We start from the raw sequence: 15566 nt of genomic DNA on the forward strand, positions 1-15566 counted from the left end.
AAGGAGGATGTAAGGAACATGAGGATTCTATTTTGTATTGGGTTAACTAGTATTAAAAAGATTAGTTGTATCAATTCTTAGATTATTTGTCCACATACAGACCCCCAATAAATCTATAGCTAGCTCAGAGAAATCCAAATGGAAGGACTCTATACCAGTCCCATCCCCGGTTTGATGACCTTGTTCAAATTTTTTGACTTTTTTCTCCAACTCCCTTCTTGTACGAATAGCTAACAAAACCCCAGAGCGCCATACCTAGTTCGACAAAGCTTGCATTCCGTATAGCACGCAATTTTTATATACTCAAGTGACAAGTCGATCTGTTAATATCACCACCTGAAGTGAAATCTAATTAAGAATATATACCTCTCTAGCTAACTCGTTCCGTCGATTGGTCATCAGTTAATTTGTAACATTCTAAATCCTTGAGTAGGCCTTCAAATTCCAGTGTATGCATGGCTTCTCTAACTTCCCCTTATACCAAGCCTTTGTGTTTGATTTGTATCTGCAAAAGGTTCCTGTATCTAAGTCTGTTGAGCTTGTAAGTAAGCACTCATATCCTTCACAAGGTTGCTTTCTGATCACATGAGCTTTTATGGTTATGGTGTTTGCCAAATTGATCTGGTAAAAGGGCTGAATCCTGGCTTGTTTTATGATGCTTTGGAAGCCAACTAGGCAAAAATGTTATGCAACTTAAATTACACAGCAGACAAAATTAGAATCATTACTGGAGATAATATTACTTGCAGTGCAAGCAAAGGAGACGAGGCACTTTTGAATTTTCCTTCCATGGCTGCATATTACTCCCGTCACCAACTTAATGCTGGATTCGCGAACTCCACGTAGAAGGCAACAATCAGCAATCAACATGATCCTATCATTCAAGTCACTGAATGAGAAGCAGATGAGTTCATTTCAAATATTACTGGAGGAGTACGAGTCGCATGGTGCACAGTGTAAGAAGTCCAATTGTTGCATTGGATAGATGAAACTTCAATTGCTGGCCTAGAAACTATATTTGAATTTGTTGGCATATATATTGTTGTCTGATTTACATAACTGTTTGTCCATTCTGTTATTTTCGGAGACTGCATTACATTTGTTCTTGTATTGTCACTGGATCACTATTATTTGCAGTAGTGGTTTATTGTTCTTCTGCATTACAACTGGGTGTCAACGTACGTGGAGCACCCAGATGAATACTTTTATTTCTAAGCATATTGGATGACCACAAGAAAAAAATAAAATAAAATAATACTCCATCCGACGTAACTTTGCTGTTGTACAATCTTTGTGGTGCCTGAATAAAATGGAATGGCTGGAAAATAGTATACGATTATATTGGTTGGTTTAAATTGAATTTTGCTGCCGATTGTGGCAAGAAGGAGTAGCTGGCGGGCCTGGTGTTGCAGAAGAAGCAGAGCCTCTTCCTATGAATTGGAACTGGCTATAAAATGCTGCTTGAATCAAGGAGAATATGTAGGAATGTTGAGAAAGTAATAGTTAATACTAATTTAGCAATATAAATTCATGCAAATATATGGCCCATCAGACCATGAATAGCGATAGCAAAATTTGGAGATACAGGTATTGACATTTTCCTGGTAAAGATTTCTTTTGTGGAACCCATTATGGCAATAGACAACTCAGTACACCCGAAAAAAGCTAAAAACACAAGATATTTGAGATAACAATGCAACTACCCAAAAAAATGCCAAAAAGCGGTTGGTCATTAGGCTCCTTCAAAAATAAAATTAGTTTTAAAGACCTGGAAGTATTATTTTTGGGTTTTAATACCATTTTGGTTATTTTCATTAATAAAAGCCGTTATTTTTTAAAATGTTTTCAAATTTGGGGATATGACTGGAGGAGACCAAACCTTTTTTTTCAAACTTTTCAGTCATCTCTTTTTACCTTTTAACCGTTTTTCATAGAAACAAAAAAAAAAAACTACTTCACAGTTTCTTTGATTCATATTCTTCACTTACTTCACTTAAATTCTTTCTTTTTATTTCTAATTTATTTCTTCCACAATCTCAGTGTTTAGAAATTCCGTCAGTGCTCCAGTATTAATAAGGTCAGGCTCTTTTCTCATTTTAAAATGCATTATATTGTTATTTCACTCATATTTCATATAAGTGCATATCGTGTTGAAATGGAATTGTTTTGAATCGTTAATTCACTCATATTTCATACAGACATAATAATAACGTTATTTTCTTTTTCGTGCAGTTGAAATGGAAAATACTGAGTTGTCTTTGATTTAATATACAAATTATACACATGCAATTCAAAAGGATAATCATGTTTTTGCTGTGATATCATATCTGTATGAGACACTTGCTATTCGTATTGGGTTGGATTCTACAGTTAGCACACTAAAGCGCAACATATATGATAAATGGTGAGATGTTACCCCATTGGCTTTTAAGCTTTATTTTATTCGTGATGAGAAAAAATCTTCAATTGATACTGATTCAGAGTTACAATCATTAGCTTTATTTCTTTGTGCAAAAGGAATTTCCTCATTTAAGATTTTTGTTGGTTTGGATGACTCAATTCAAATTTTGATTTGTGAAATTTTGATTTGTGATGAGGTTGAGAATTGTAGCATGTTGTTTGCACCAACTCGGAAGTATGCAAACCTTTGAAATCTAGTTTGTGGGCAACATTGATTACTGGGGTTGGACAAAGGTTTTCTGGTGGTGTGGTTGAATTTAGGAATATTTTATTGAAATATTGCAATGAGAATGGATTTGTTTACTAGCTGAAAAAGAATAACTCCTATTTAGTGACCGCGGTTTGTGGTAATTATATGGAGATGGGGTGTCCTTGGAGAATTCGTGCATATGCGAGGTTTAAGATTACCAAATTATTTGAAATTACTAAAATGGAACCTAATCATATATGTGGTGCTGGTTTTAAGGATTCATTGAATCCTAGGATGACGAGTCAACTTGTGAAGAGTGTTGTTATTGATCAATTGAGGGACAACCGCCTGTTGAAACCCAAAGACATAATAAATAAAAAATTCAAAAGAGATTATAGATTGGATTTTACTTATTATTATGCATACACTGGTAAAGAATTGGCTATATAGTAGTTAGAATAGAGTAGTTTTAACCAACGAAATCTCTCCTAAAATTTAGCAAATGCTGTTAAACAGAATTTTGAAGTGTTATAAATTGAAGATAGGAGATAACTATAAAATAGGTTTCAGTTTATCATCATCATTAAACCACATAGCCTTTTTACTCTAAGTTCAAGGTTGGAATAAATGATGGCCTTGAACAAGAACTCTGTCTATGTATGTTTTACATGTTTACTTATTTTCTCTTTTAACTTTACTTCGAGGGGTGCAACTGAAGATCCATCTACGGCCCAAAAAGATGATTCATCAACGGCGGCTCCTGGAGCGGTGGCTAATGGGAAGGCCGAGAGTAAATCGGTGAGTTTGTTATAATCCAAATGAAAATCATTACTTTTTTCAAGTGACACAATCTACTTGCATTGGTATATATAATAGGTGACGCATGCTCTAATGTGCAAGCCAATCAATTCTTAAACTTTGGTGTTAAATGTTGCACATAGGGATTGAGAGGTCAGAGGTGCAATGTTTTTCTTGGGTGATCCATTAAAATGTTACTAATAATATATCCCTGTCTCAACGTGCACAACCTCTACTTTCTCTTTCATGTTAATGGATACAAGTGCCGAGTAAACAAACTACAAAACTCACCCCTTATAAACAGCACTGATATTCGGAACGGGGAAAGAACAGTTTACCGCTATTCTAGTACGTGTTAGTAATTACCTTTTCTTTTTAGCGTTTAAAGCCAAGTACATTCCATGCTGAAGTTGGTCTAGTACTCAAAGTTAGCTTGAATGGACGCGATGCTAAGTTCACAAGCATTCAAAAAGCTGTTGATGCGGCTCCACCAAATTGCCGTTCGAAGACGTTGATCACTATTGGCGCTGGGACGTACAGGTTAGAGTCTCATTACATTATCCTTTGATAGCTGCTAGTAAATTTACAGTTTTAGATTGAGAAAATATGTTGTTATAATTTTAGATTGGAAAAAACAAATGCTGGAACCTAGTTCTGTACCCATGAGACTTTGTACAATGTGTAATGCTAGTGTATACACCCACATATGTTCGCACTTTTGGGGTGTAAAACCCCATATTTTTGGGTTTAGTATTAAACTTCGAGTGGGCTTTGAATAGTTAAAACAGGCCCATTAAATAAGAGTTTGGTATTAGTGAACAACCCACGGTTTTAGTTTGACCCATGAACCGACTGTTACAACCCGATAAGTTTGAAGATTGAATCCCCTGGATTCATCTCGTAACTCTCTTTGGGGAATATATGTGCATAGTGAGGTGGTGGGGGAAGATCAGATTTACAATCAAGGTTAGTACTGGAAAAGCTTACACTCTTTCTTCATCACATATTGAGACGTATAAGCTTTCTTGCTCCCTTTCGAATGAATCTATTGGGGGAAATCCAGCCATAAATTAGAGATCATGGAGAAGATGATGGGAAGGTGAAATACCCTGAATTCATGATCGTGTGATTCTAATATATATGATATATTATCACTCAAGAAAAAGAAATGATAAGAAAATCGGTTTTGGAGCAGATTTGGCACCTTTCACCAAAACAGTTGTATCTTTCCACATAGTGATTGGTTTTAGTCGCCGTTTGGACCGTTGGAAAATAGATTCAAAGAGCTTTATAAAGGTATATGGATCAGTGGGTAATTTTTTAGGATTGCTTATGAATTTCAGTTCTTTTGAGTGAAATTCTGCCACCTTCTCATAAAATAAAGAGATGAAATTGGCAATTTGTGACCAGGTTGTTGGATGCTTAATTGTGACGTGTTCTTACTCAATTCAATGTGTAAATTGCTGATTTGGAGCTATTAGCTAAAGTTGGAGGAAGAACCAATCATCACAGATGGGTCGATGAAATCCAATACCGAAAGTACCAAGAAGTTTACGTTATATCGGGCGAAGGCAAGTATATCTACAAGCTTTTCTTTCGTTTAAATAAATTATGACCAAGTCTAGTTTTAACTTGGATGTCGAATTTTTTATGTGCATTTTAAATTGAGATTGGAAGCGTGGATTACTATAATTAAAGTCCTGTAATTCCTTTTCTGCAAGAGTTTGTTTATGGTATGTTGAACTCATATGATTAAACCGAAATTGGTTTTATTTGTGTTGTTGTGCTTTTAGTTCTTTATCCCGAATGCATAAATTATTATTTGATGACAATGAGGCACTTTTCAAATTTTGAGCTATATACTATGTATAAGTGTTTGGGATCATTTGCATACATTGCACTTGTTGAGTTCACTTGTTTTCCACATCGTGATATATCTTATATAGTTGATAAATATTTCTACCGGTTAGTATTTGGAACTAAGTTGTTGGCTTGGTTTTAGTTGATATGCTTGGTATATTTTATTTAGATTTGAAAAGACTAGTTTGTGGATATTACTTGTCAAGGCCAAGTGGTTTTACGCCTTACAGATTTTGCATGTTTGATCCTTGATCACGCGAGAGACGAGTTGAGACTTTATTGGGTTAGAGCTTGAACTCTTTGTTTTATTTATTTGATAGTTATCACCCATATTTGACTTATTGTAATGGTTTCATTTTGTAAACCGTTGCTTAAATCAATTCGACATTTGTCGAGACAGCTTAAATAACTGGGTCCTTCGACTCATTATATCTTGGGCTAATCAGCTAGGATAAAGTGGGTTTGGGGGCGTTACAGAGTGGTATCAGAGCTCTAGGTTCAAGTGTCCTCACGGGCAGGGTACCTCTAAAAAGTTTTAAAACCACGCTTAGGTTTCATTTTGAGGTGTACTAGCTGAGTGAGGGGCGCTTGTTTAATGTTTAGAATGGTTGTTTGAATGTCTTTGGACCTGTGTTTGCATATACAAATCTTTGTCGTGCTAGTGTTTTAAATTGGGTTTTGATAGGTGTTTGTTACCAACTTAGACTTGGTGAAATGAGTCTGTCTTTTTGGAATTGTTATTGTTTGTAGGTTATGATAAATTCATGCCTTGTTGATTTATTTGAATGAAATGGTTTGTTTTTCTACCGAGTGATTAAAATGCTTTATTGTTTTGTCGAGTGAATTGGTGTTTTGAAAAAGAATTTTGTCGAGTGAATTGGTGTTTTGAAAAAGAATTTGGTAGTATGTATTGTAATGGGAATGATGACTGCAGTGTTTGTACTGTGTTTGGGTATGGTTGCACATTGAATCCCTGACTGTTCATAACGATTGTTTTTGAGATATTGATTTTCGTGTTAGTCATTTGTGGAAGTAGGACTTGATTGAAGAGTATATTTGTTTTTGGGTGATTGTTTTATACTTTGTGTTATTGTGGTGAATTTGATAGTAGTGGATACTTGGTGTTGGTATGATTGATGTGTTGTTGAGTGTGTAGTAGCAACCATGTGGCAGTTGTTAACTGGATGGATTTAGTTAACTCTTTTTGAGGTATGAGTTATGTGAATATATGATGAGGTTAAACGATGGTATGGTATTGTGATTATATATGATATGTGGTTAGTGGGGGGTATGTGTGTAATAGCATGGGGCCCATACCTCTCAACTTTCGTGGAGAAGATGACCGCTTGTGAGGCCATGGGCTTTGAAATGACCCCCGAAAAGCTTTGTAATATTTTCCTGAGGGTGTATATTATGTTTAGCCACTTGCAGGGTAAGTAGGGCTTTACCTCATTGGAGGGTCGCAAGTGTGGTCCCCGGAAATATCTATATATATGGTGTGATATGGATGTTTGAACGATTTGTAATATTTCCGTGAGGGTGTATATTATGTTTTGCCACTGCCGAAAGGCCATAGGGTTCATTAGAGGGAGTTTTGCAAAAAGAATGTGGTCCCCCTAAATATCTATATATATGGTTTGATATGGATGTTGACAATATGTGACTGATTTCTAATATATATATAATTTTGTGGTTAGTCAGGAGAAAGATCTGTCACTTGTGAGTGAGGTCTTTGTGTTAGTCCTCCTGAACAAGAGGGAGTTCTACAGCTTGTGAGGCCTTCGTTGGAAGGAGTTTACCACAAGTGAGGTCCTATAGGGACGGTACCTCTTGGAAAAGCTTATTAAGTTATTATTTTATTAATGTTGTAAAAGATTTTTAAGTGAAAAATTATTGTTTCGGAATTATATTTAATGAGATGCTCCAATTTCAGTATGTTGTTTTGAAAATTGAAAATTCTATAGTTATATTTTATTTTATTGTGTACTTACGTCATTATTTATTTTTGGTGTGGGTGTACCTGCCATACTTGCCATATAGTGTTACAAACTGCATGTGTGAGGTCTGTGATATCGTTGGGTATCTTCTGCATAAAACCGGAACAACATGATATGATGGAACCTTATATATTGTTGATTCTTACACGTGATTAAAGGGGGGAATGAGAAATGGGAGATCAAACACCTTGGCTGTGAAAAGGAGATTACTAACGATTTGGTGAACGTTAGAATGTCGTTGGAATTAAATTTTACTTAAAGGTTTGACCTGAGGAGTTTTGTTTCATTCAACTTCGCGGTGAACTTTCACTTTTGAATTCAAGTTAATATAATTTGTGATTATTGACGATTATGAGATCCATTGGTGGTAAAAGCGACTATTGAGTAATCTAGTGGAGAATTGTGGAGTTGCTTTGATTGGGTTAATACAAGTTAATATTTTAGTTTACCTATTTGGATTTGGCTTTGGATATTTAATGTGAACTTTAAAGTTGGAGACTCCAACTGTTCTTATTGTTCCCTGATCTTTTTACGATTGTGATTGCCTTGTTGATTCCTTTCTCAGTAAATTTTAAGCTTTGGGAAGTGCTTGTCGATAATGTATGCATCTTTTGTATATTGAGGTATGATATGGTTTTCTTAGTTCGAAGTTTTAAGAGATCCTGTTATAGTTTGCCTCAGATCTAATTATACACCGACTATCTAAAGGACTTTGTGGTGAAATAGAATTGAAAGTATGTTAACTAGTTGGGCTCCTCAAAAAGGACTTTGTGGTAATTAATTTGGTCTTGGGCAGCAACTTTAGAATGGGTTGAACTTTAGTGAAAGGATTGATAAGTGAAGTTTTGTCTAATTTGATTTTGTGGTGAATTTCATATTGTGGGTTAAAGTTACCATGTTGATTTGGTTTGAACGTAATGTCAGCTAGTGATTATGACTAATTGTGAATTCCGTTGGGGATTGAAGGTAATGGATAGTCTAGCAGGGACTCATGGGATGGTTTTAATTGAGGATGGGTTGGGTTACTATCAGTTAATCTCTTAATTTTCATATTTGGAGTCAGTTATAACATGTAATTTTAGAGTTGGAGACTACTACTCTTATAGACCACTGGTTCTTTTGCAATTAGCGTTGTTCTATTCTTCACAACTCTCGCTTTTTGGAGAGCGCTTGTTCATAATACATGCATCTTTTGTCTATTGAGATATGACACGGTTTTCTTAGTACACAGTTTTAAGCGTTCTTAGTGCAGCCGGTCTAGGGATTTGATTATGTATGGACTATCTAAAGGAATTTATGGTCAAATAGCATTGAGCATATATTAACTGAACTAGTTGGGTACCGTGACTCTTCTCACAAAAGTGATTATGGTGATTTATTTGGTTTTGGGTAGCGACTTGGGAAGGTGTTCAGCAAGGTGATGTCTTATCTCTCTTCTCTTGTCATATGATGTGATATCTACGTTGCCAAGTCTGTTGGATCAATTGAATTTCGAGGACGAAATTTTTTGTAAGGTGGGAAGACTGTAAAACCCCATATTTTTGGGTTTAGTATTAAACTTCGAGTGGGCTTTGAATAGTTAAAACAGGCCCATTAAATAAGAGTTTGGTATTAGTGAACAACCCACGGTTTTAGTTTGACCCATGAACCGATATTACAACCCGATAAGTTTGAAGATTGAATCCCTGGATTCATCTTTTTTTTGGGGAATATATGTGCATAGTGAGGTGGTGGGGAAGATCAGATTTACAATCAAGGTTAGTACTGGAAAAGCTTACACTCTTCTTCATCACATATTGAGACGTTATAAGCTTTCTTGCTCCCTTCGAATGAATCTATTGGGGAAATCCAGCCATAAATTAGAGATCATGGAAGATGATGGGAAGGTGAAATACCCTGAAGTCATGATCGTGTGATTCTAATATATATGATATATTATCACTCAAGAAAAAGAAATGATAAGAAAATCGGTTTTGGAGCAGATTTGGCACCTTTCACCAAAACAGTTGTATCTTTCCACATAGTGATTGGTTTTAGTCGCCGTTTGGACCGTTGGAAAATAGATTCAAAGAGCTTTATAAAGGTATATGGATCAGTGGGTAATTTTACTAGGATTGCTTATGAATTTCAGTTCTTTTTGAGTGAAATTCTGCCACCTTCCTCTTTCATAAAATAAAGAGATGAAATTGGCAATTTGTGACCGGTTGTTGGATGCTTAATTGTGACGTGTTCTTACTCAATTCAATGTGTAAATTGCTGATTTGGAGCTATTAGCTAAAGTTGGAAGGAGGAAGAACCAATCATCACAGATGGGTCGATGAAATCCAATGAAAGTACCAAGAAGTTTACGTTATATCGGGCAAAGGCAAGTATATCTACAAGCTTTTCTTTCGTTTAAATAAATTATGACCAAGTCTAGTTTCGAGTTGGATGTCGACAGTGTGCATTTTAAATTGAGATTGGACGTGGATTACTATAATTAAAGTCGCATTAATTCCTTTTCCTGAGTTTGTTTATGGTATGTTGAACTCATATGATTAAACCAAATTGGTTTTATTTGTTTGTTGTGCTTTTAGTTCTTTATCCCGACTTGTTTTGATGCATAAATTATTATTTGATGACAATGAGGCACTTTCTGAGTTTTTGAGCTATATACTATGTATAAGTGTTTGGGATCATTTGCATACGTTACTTGTTGAGTTCACTTGTTTTCCACATTATATCTTATATAGTTGATAAATATTTCTACTTGGTTAGTATTTGGAACTAAGTGGGTGTTGGCTTGGTTTTAGTTGATATGCTTGGTATATTTTATTTAGATTTGAAAAGACTAGTTTGTGGATATTACTTTTGTTGTTTTTACTATAATTTTAGATTTTGATCCTTGATCAAAGACAAGACTTTATTGGGTTAGAAACTCTTTGTTTTATTTATTTGATAGTTATCACCCATATTTGACTTATTTAATGGTTTCATTTTGTAAACCGTTGCTTAATGCATTTGTCGTAAATAACTAGGTCCTTCGACTCATTATATCTTGGGCTAGTCGCAGGATATAGTGGGTTTGGGGCTACAAATACATGCACTTTCCAAGATATATATACTTCACACAACTCTAAGTAATCACTATATAGTGCTATTAAATCGGCGAGTACTCAGCGAGTACTCGGTGAGGAATCGCTACTCGGTACCTAGCCGACCCAACCAACCAATTACTCTCCATAAGTGATCGGGGTCCAAAAATCACCGAGTAATCGGCCGAGTTGCTAATTTATGACGAATCGGAATCGGGCGAGTTACTCACCACAAATCGGTATATAAAAGAAAACCGATTTTTTTTTTTTTTAACCGCGAAATCAAGTTAGAGATTTTCTCTAACCGCGAAAACAAGCTCCAATTCCAAGTACGTTTTTTTTCTTTTTCTCCACTTTCTCCACTTTCATTTTTTCTTTTTCTCTCTGTCTCTCACTCTCTCCAGTCTCTTCTTCTCTACGTTTTTTTTCCTTCTCTTCTCCTCTCCAGTCTGCCACTCGCCCACTCTCCACTCTCTTCTCCTCTCCACTCTCTTTACAAATGCAAAACGTCGATTTTTTTTCCCCGATAATCTTCATAAAATATGTTCAGTGAACACTATGTGGTGTATTTTGATTGAACACTATGTGGTGTATTATAATTTTTGAGAACCCATTTGAATACTTAATGACAACTTAATATAAAAAAAATAAAAATAAATGTGCGACACATGTTTTGCATTTGTAACTATGACAAGTTAAAGAAAAGAAAAGATTGAAAAAACAATGATATTGACTAAACTTTAGTGGTCAAATAACTATGGACAATGTCAACATTTATATAGCATATTGATAGCAAAAATTTTGTACCATGTTGTATGCCACATTGCCCAGCGTCAATGTACATGCTACATATAAACATAAAAATTAAGACATCTCGAGTAATCCCGATTAATCCCCGACCGAGTAGACCTACTCGCTACTCGCTCCTCGACCGAGTAGCGGTTTTAAAAAATCGCCCGAATAATCCCAATTAATCCCCGACCGAGTAGACCTACTCGCTACTCGCACCTCCGCCGAGTAGCGATTTAACTGCCCATATGAAATTTGATGTCCTATTATTATTAGTTAAAATATTTTACTTCTAAAATTTGATTTATTTTTGTCTTTCCTCATTCACTGCCGGTAGGGAAAAGGTAATAGTCGATAGAACCAAGTCCGATGTAATATTTCAAGGTCAAGGATATCAGACAACCATCATCGCCTGGAATGATACAGCATTGTCTGCCAAAGGAACAAGTAACCACACAGTAGGGATCTTTGCATCAAACTTTACTGCTTACGAAATCAGTTTCAAGGTATATAAAATTAATTGATTGTACCAACTAATACAAATAAGATAGTATCTTCATTGATGAAATTTTTGTTCGTCGACCAAACTTACGTTGGTTTTTATGCACTTTTCTCATTTGAGAAGAATACTGCTCCTCCTCCTGATGGTGTTAGAAAGGGAGCACAAGCAGTGGCTGTCAACATTGAAGCAGATCAGGCAGCCTTTTATAGATGTGGGTTTTATGGTATACAAGATACTCTCTTGGACAACAAAGGGAAGCACTATTACAACAATTGTTTCATTGAAGGAGCGACTGACTTTATATTATTGGAGACATCCATGCTTTCACACAGGAAAGTTGTAAATCAAGACGTCTGCTAGAAGGGTGTAAGACTAAAAGCCTACAAGAGCAAAAAGTCTAAAAAGGAGCATCAGTAGTTTCTCATCCACAGTATGTTTGTTACTCATTACGTTGTTGAGGATGAAATAGCTTTTTGGTGTTTTTCTTGTGCTAGTTTGAGCGCCTTCAAAACTTGTTTTCTTGTGTGGGGTGTTTAAGTTGCTGTTTTCTTGATGATTCCATTGACATAAAGGCTCTGTTACTTCTTGAAACTATGGCATGCAAGACTAGAGGCCTATAAGTTATATGCCGTAGTTATTTGTTATGTTAGAGAAGCTGTTCCTGTGTTTATATTGAAGATAAATTTTTTGATGATTGTGTTCATGTTTGTTGCTGCGTTCTAAAATCAAAGATTTTAATGATTGTAGTTTTGAAGGGGAAAGTTGCATACTATCTATTGAGATGTATTGTGGGATTACTAGGCTTAGTGAAGTTAGATTTTCGCACTTCCAAGTTGGATACTATCCATAGAGATATATAGTGTGTTCCAATTCGAGGGAAAGTATTAGAAGTTTTGGCTCAAAAGGTATAGTTAAAAATTGGTTTGCATGAAGTTCAGATTTTTATCTCACTCCAAAAGCAGTTTCCATAATGTGTTCACAGGTCTTCCGTAGATATGAAGAGGCTGATGCTATCTTCGTTAATTACTTATTGTGATATAGATTATATGATGTGAATTCGGATTTCAGATTGATAATTGAGTCCTATATTAGTTTCTATGTCATTAGGGAGTATTTAGGGTGTTATTGAGTCCTATATTAGTTTCTATGTCATTAGTTTCTATATCAATAACAATTAAATATAGGACTCAACTATGGATAATTGAGTCCTATATTAGTTTCTATGTCCTCAAAATACTTATTGTCAAACTGCCTTCAGTTGCACTTTGATTTACAACACAACACGATTATATATATTTAAACCTTTCTATTCTTATTTTTTTGATAGGTAAAATGTATTCATTGGTATAACCAGAAAGGTTAATCAACCTTAAGACATTTGCAAGCGACTAAAATATTAAACCCTGTATCCCCATGCACCCTGAGTCCCTAGCTATTTAAAGTAGATTACGGTAACACCATTACATTAATGAATAAAGAAATAAAATAAAATTAAATAAAGATGTTGCAACAATAGCCAGAACTTCCCTATATTTATTTAAATTCTAAAGAAAAAAACGGTGACTTAATGAATCTCTACTGTTATCTTTGTTTGTAACAAAATTAGGGATTGTATAAAATGGAAGCAATCTAAGGGTATAGAAAATCCAGTATTCTTGGGAAAACGTACATGTGTTCCATTTGGGATATTGTTATCGAGCGTTTTAATCTTAGATTGGCAGGGTGGAAGGGTTTCTTGTCCACGAGGATTGATTTATCCATATCAAAATCATTTTTTCTTTCCTTTCGTGTCTACTATATGTCCCCCTTCTACATGCTCATCAGTATTGCAAATAGAGGTTGAAATCAATTATTAGGATTTCTTTCGGGATAGGCTTCATTTGGTTAGCTGGGAAAGAGTGTGTTTCGTTTAGAGGGGGTGGGTTAGGTGTTAGGAGCTTCCATGAGTTCAATCTTGTGTTGCTGGGTAAATGGTTGTGGAGGTTTGGATAGGAAAGGGAAAGCTTTTGGAGGAAGGTGATAGTGTCCAAGATTGGTATGTGGGATTTGGGTTAGGAGAGTGGCCCTGTTACCATACCCTACATGTGTGGTGTTTGGAAGGGCATTCGAAAAGTGCAGGTGGTGTTTCTCAAGAATATTAGATATGTTTTATGCAATGCCGATAATATTCGTTTTTAGGATAGGAAGATGTTTGGTTGGATGAGAGACCCTAGTGCTAGTTTTCCCTAGATTATATGGGTTGTCTGACTTTAAAAATAAGCATGTTCGTTGGTTTTTGTCGGAAGATAATGCTTCTATTGCTTGGGACCGTGGCATTTCTCCCACGTTTTTCCCATCACTTGCCATGTTCCCAAGATTACCATGCAAAAAGTAAAAATAAATAAATTAATAAATAGATATACCGACCATTTTCTCGAGATTACCTTTCTTCTTCACGTATTCCAACTTCTAGCTCCCTCTTTCATACATTTTTTAAGAAACTCATCCCAAACTCTGAACCCCAATCTCACTCAGCATCATAGTAATTCGTTGTACGGCAAAAATTTGATGCGGGGACATATTCGTGTGTAATTCAAGTTTCTAATGAGAATTCGTTTAAAAATTCGTTGCAAAAAAGAAGTGAAAAGTGAAAATTCTTTGCTTATTCTTATGAGTTAATTCTGACCTCCAAGTGTAACTTCTTATTCAATCTTATATTGAAGAATTAAAAAAACCGATTTTATTTCTGTTGATTGATCTTGTTGTATACTCGAAAGCAGAAACAAACTTGGATGATAAACACCAATTAAAGTTAATGGCAGTACCCAAAAAATAGAGTTTGAATAAAAAAAAATGAATTCTCTTAACTCAATAATAATAATATAAAGTCTGAAAAGATTAATATTTACAATGGTTTATATAAGCAAACCAATTGCTAAAACTAACTCCTAATCTAATTCAAATTCGAAATCAATGGTATAGAGCTATGTCTCTTACAATTAAAGAGATGATGTGGGTTCATTCACTTCTTTCTGAGATGGGTATTGCTGTTCATTCTCCTATGCAGATGTTTTTGTGATAATCAAGTTGTTATCATTATTGCAAGTAACCCTGTGTTTCATGAGCGTACAAAGCATGTGGAGGTTGATTGTCACTTCATCCGGGACTTAGTTATGAGCAAAAGGATAGTCACTCCTTTGGAGGTTGATTGTCATTCTAAAGACCAGCTTGCTAATCTTCTTATAAAGCCGTTATTGCGTGCTCCATTTCATTCTCTTTTCTCTTTGTGCCAAGCCGGGCATTTGTGATCTCTATGCTCCATCTTGGGGGGTGGGGTGTTAGAGTTCTATTAGGACATCTCCCCGAGGGTCGGACCAACTGACATAACTTCCATCCACTTTTGGATTGTCAAACAAATGATTTGTCGCCTTGTCAATAAAAAATGCACAAAGAAAAAAAATTACAAATCCATGGTTATTGGGCAGCAGTATTTACACCCCACTTAATAGGATTGTGATGCAGTTTGAGTTCTGTCAGAGTTATGTGTGTTGAGTTCTGTCAGAGTTAAGTGTGAAGGCTTGGTCTTAGTTAAATCGTTGCTATTTTCTTTCAGTATGTTTGGGTTTTGTACACACCGCAGAGCAATAGTCCAGTAGTTGTTATTTCACACGTTTGTTAGGTTGCCTATATAAAGGCTAGGTAGGGTTTTGAGAAAGGGGTCTTTGATATGAATTTTGAATTATAATAAGAATAGAGATTATTTTGTTCATTGTTGTGAGGGTTGGTGCTACTTGAGTCTATTGCCCTGCATAAGATTGGCACCCCTTTTAAAGATTCTATGGTGTTGGGGTATTGGCACCCCTCTATCTACCAATACATATGTCGTACACCCCTCCATTTATAGATTACACAAGCAT

The 15566-nt window shown here is 35.5% G+C and overlaps 1 long non-coding RNA gene across 2 annotated transcripts; it reads left to right on the top strand.

The window, feature by feature from the left end:
• Nucleotides 1–4350: 4350 nt before the first annotated feature.
• On the top strand, nt 4351–12364 carry LOC147497664 (uncharacterized). 2 transcript variants are annotated; one of them, XR_015195210.1, is made up of 6 exons: nt 4351–4547; nt 4644–4744; nt 4859–5019; nt 5539–5591; nt 11506–11674; nt 11794–12364. It is a non-coding gene; the product is annotated as an uncharacterized LOC147497664 (long non-coding RNA). The 2 variants fall into 2 exon arrangements; XR_015195211.1 differs by having other exon boundaries at nt 4361–4547; nt 4859–5023; nt 5493–5591.
• The last annotated feature ends 3202 nt before the right edge of the window (nt 12365–15566 follow it).

This window comes from Coptis chinensis, chromosome 5 (assembly GCF_015680905.1).
Source record: "Coptis chinensis isolate HL-2020 chromosome 5, ASM1568090v1, whole genome shotgun sequence".
Taxonomy (NCBI): domain Eukaryota; kingdom Viridiplantae; phylum Streptophyta; class Magnoliopsida; order Ranunculales; family Ranunculaceae; genus Coptis; species Coptis chinensis.